The sequence below is a fragment of the Falco naumanni genome, chromosome 9, assembly GCF_017639655.2.
Source record: "Falco naumanni isolate bFalNau1 chromosome 9, bFalNau1.pat, whole genome shotgun sequence".
NCBI lineage: Eukaryota > Metazoa > Chordata > Aves > Falconiformes > Falconidae > Falco > Falco naumanni.
The window spans coordinates 30,770,705-30,774,696 of NC_054062.1; positions in this window are offsets into that span (position 1 = coordinate 30,770,705).

A 3,992-nucleotide genomic window follows, 5' to 3' on the forward strand; every position below is an offset into this window, starting at 1 on the left:
GCCCGGGCGAGCCCCAACAGCAGCCGCCGGCCTCCCGGTGGAGAGGCACCGGGAAGCGCGTTAGGTAACCGCCGCGCAGGTCTGATGCAATAGCTGTACGTGCAGCGCCCGGTGCCGGGCCGCGTCCCCGACGGGAGGATACAGGTCAGGTCCAGGTCGAAGCCATCCTCCTGGTATCGCCTTTTGTTCCTGCTGACGATCTCTTTGATGATGGCGGTCATGTCTGGCAGCCGAGGTCCGCTCCGGGACAGCGCGCAGGGGCCGGGCGGCGGCAGGGCGCGGAGCCGGGAGGCGGCGGCGGGCCGGCGGCCGCCGGGCGGCCCCGGGCGCGGGGCCTGCTGCGCCGGCGGCTCAGCCCCAGGCGGGCCCGCCTCCCCCCGCGGCGGCGGCGGCTCCCGGCGACGGCGGCTGCCCCCTCCTCCTCCTCCTCCTGCCGCCGCTGCGCCGAGCGGGGCGGGAGCAGCGGCGGCGGCGCCCGAGCAGAGAGGGTCCGGAGCCGGGCCGAGTCCCTGAGGGTGCCGCCGCCGCCGCCGTCTTTGAGGCGAGCGAGGCGGAGGCGGAGAGAGCAGCTCTCCGGCGCTCCGGGCCCCAGCAATGGTGACAGCGGCGCGGGGCGCCCCCCCGGCCCGGCCCCGCTCCGCCCCGCTCCGCTCCCCGCCCGGGGCGGCGGCGGCGGCAGCGGCGGCGGGCCCGAGGCCGCGCGGTGGGGCCGCGCCGCCGGGCGGGCGGGCGGGCGGGCGCTCCGCGGCGGGGCAGCGGCGGCGGCTCCTCAGGGCGTGCGGGCCAGCGGCGCGGCCTGGCTCATCCCCCCCGGCCTGCTCCGCGCCCAGCAGCGCCGCGCCAGCGCTAGACTCCCATCATGGCTGCAGCTTCCGAGAGGGGAGGCAGCGCCGCCCCGCCCCCTCCACCGCCTCCGCCGCTCCGAGAAAGTAGTCCCCCGCGAACCGGCCAGCCGCCGCCCCGCCCCACCGCTCCGCCACCCGCCTCGCCCCCGCCCGCCGTCCCGCCTGCCCCTCTTCGCGCCGCAACCCCGACTCCCGCCGCCCCGCGGGGGCGAGGAGGCGGCGGGCGGAGGGATACGGATCGCGCGGCGAGACGCCGCTGTCGCTGCGCCGAGCAGCGGTACTGCGCCGAGTCACGTGGGCGACCCGCTGCGCTCGCGGCGGCCCCTCCCCCCGCGGGCGGAAGTGGCCGGGCCGGGCCGGGCCGTGAGGTGAGGAGTGGAGCGGGGATGTGCCCCGCCTCCCCCCACACCGCCCGCGCCCCGGGGCTGAGCGGGAGCCGGGGCCCTTCCTGCCCGTCGCACTCCCGCGGCCTGCCGGCGCTCGGGGCCCGAGGCGGGCGAGGGGACGGGGCCGCCCATCCCCCTCCTCCCCGATCGAGCCGCCTCTTAGCGCGGCTGGGCGCCACGGCGGCTGCGTCCGCCACGGCGAGGTGCCCGGGCTGGGCGGCGGGTCCTGCGCCGGTGTGACCGGCGGGGGCGTGTGATAACAGACGCGGTGCGACCCAGAGCCGGGGGGGGGCATCGGCAGGAGCCTCCCCCCGCCCCCGAGCCGCCGGTGCGGGGTTTAGCGTAAAGACGAGCTCTGGCCTGGGGCCGCTGCCCGCCCTCCGCCCGTGGTACGTGAGCACCTACCGCCCCCTGCAGCCGCCCGCGCCCTGCGGCGGGGGGTGGCACCTGGTGTCCCTGGGGCCCGCCGGCGGCTGAGCGCGGGGGCAGGGACGGGAAGATGTCCCCCCGGTCAGGCCGGCCGGCCGCCGCCGCGCTGTCTTCGTGGAGCTTTCTATCCCGCTCCTTTCCCTGCCCCCGTGGGTCACCATCATCCCAGACAGGGGGAAAGGCGCCGTCTCAGTCTCCGAACCGGCCTTTAAATTCCTTTAAGGCTTTAGCAAATAAATGCCGTGGTACGGCAGGGTTCTTCACTCTGCCAAAAAGTCCTGTAAGTTTTCGGGAATTGCCGGTGTTAATGATTTGCAGGCAAATGACCATCAGGTAGCCTGTCGCAGCTGCTGAACGTGAATGCTGGCTGTAGTTTCAGTTACCATTTTCCATCTTTCTCACAGTTTGGTAGAGCATGTGTGGGGGGTTTTTTTGGGGGGGTCCCTTTTGTGTGCAGAGACAGGTGAAATACTAGTCTATTGAGGTAATAGCAACTTGGAATGCATGGCTGCTGTGAAGTGTCATAGATGGAATCTACTGAGGATCAGCATCTGCCCCAACTGCTAAAGGATCAGGAGACAGCCTGCCAGATAATACATTTGAAGAAACGGGGTTAGTAGGCAAAGAAGTTTATACATTCGCCTCCCTCAAAAATACTGCCTTCGCATCATTCTCTTGTTGGATGGTAAGTAATGTGAGAGATATCCTGTGGAGGTCAAAGATAACGTACCTTTGACAGAAGCCTATTTAAAGGGAGTGAGAAAGCAGTGGTTTGTTTTATGAAGGAGTGATGGACATCTCCAGAACTCTGCAAGGAACAGAAACAAAAGGAAAACAGAACCACTTCCTATACCACTAGGAAAGAGACACTATGGAAAGGACTAGCCTTGTGGGAAGAGGAGAACATATTCACCCCTTTTTCCCTTCTCTCCATGAAAAGCAGATTATGTAAGCTAGGCAGGTATCTCCCTAAAGAACAGATCCTGCGTTTAATTCATAAGTCCACCTCAGATGTTTTTGAAGCTGGCAGCAAAAGACCTTGTTGAAGAGATTTTGTATCTCGCTAGATCCATCAGACTACAGTGAAGAAGGCCCTCACTGAAACATGAGCAGGAAATCTCTCCGTGGTTTGCTTAGGAATTGTGTTACCCAGGGAATGGCTATCAAGTAAGTTTGAGAAGCGGAACTTGTTAAAAAATAGCACAACTGTGTATTGGTTGGATGCTACGGGAAATTGGTTAATAAGCAAGGCTGGCACACAGGAAAAATTGGATAAAACATGGTACTCTATGTGTATGAGAAGATTTATTAAATAACCATTTTTGCATGTATAAATTACGCAATACTTTGCAAAGTTCCTTTTCCTTTCTGAGGAACAGCAAAAAGGAATGAAGAGTGCAAGACAAATTCAGTGTCTCACTCAATCTTTACACAGCTTTTAAGATTGGTGCTGAAGTCCGGCTGGAGCAGGAAGAGGAATGGGCGGGTGAAATGCTACGCTTTGCCTTTAAGGGCTCAAAATAAACTGGAACATAAGGTGGAGGGATTTCCTGGGTTGCTGCAGCCTTCAGCCTTTGCAAATGCTGTTATTATATAATTCCTTTCATAAATGTATCAAGTTTCATCTTAAGATCTTTTGCCACCATTATTCCCACTGGGAAGATGTTCCCAGAAGCTTCTTCTGATTTTCATGCTAAATATATTTGTGACTGGTTTGTATCCATTTATTCCTGTGCCAGCATTGGCCTTAAATAGCTCCTACTCCATAGCATTTACCCTTTTTACCCTTTGTGCACCTACAGGCAGAAATGTCCCTCTTAGCTGTTGTCTGACTATGTGAAGCTAGCTGAGCTCCCCTAATTTGCCATTCTCCCTCATCTCAGCAGTGACTTCCTGCTCCAGCTTCATTATTGTTTATTTCTCTTTGATACAGATGACCAGAGTAGCATGCCATGTTCCCGAGGGTATCTTGCCATGGTATTAATCCCTTAGAAACTCTGCTAGGGAACATTGCTCCCAAGACCTCTCAGGGCCTTGTTTTCTTGATCACATTGTCAGCTCATAGTTATTTTGCGATCAACTCATGTGTGTGCATTGAGATCGTACTGTTCCTTTCCCAAACTTTAAATGTATGAAATGAATCCATGAAACCTGCTTTTAGGTCCTGGACTTGGAGGTGTCTAGCAGATGTGGCTAGCAAATCGAGATCATCTTTGAAAACATCTGTGAAAGTCCTCAAGTCCTGACTGTCCCTCTCTTTCTAATATCCAACTATGTGTACATCGCTAGGAAGTTGATACGGTTTAATTGAAAGTCCTTTTTCAAGATTCCA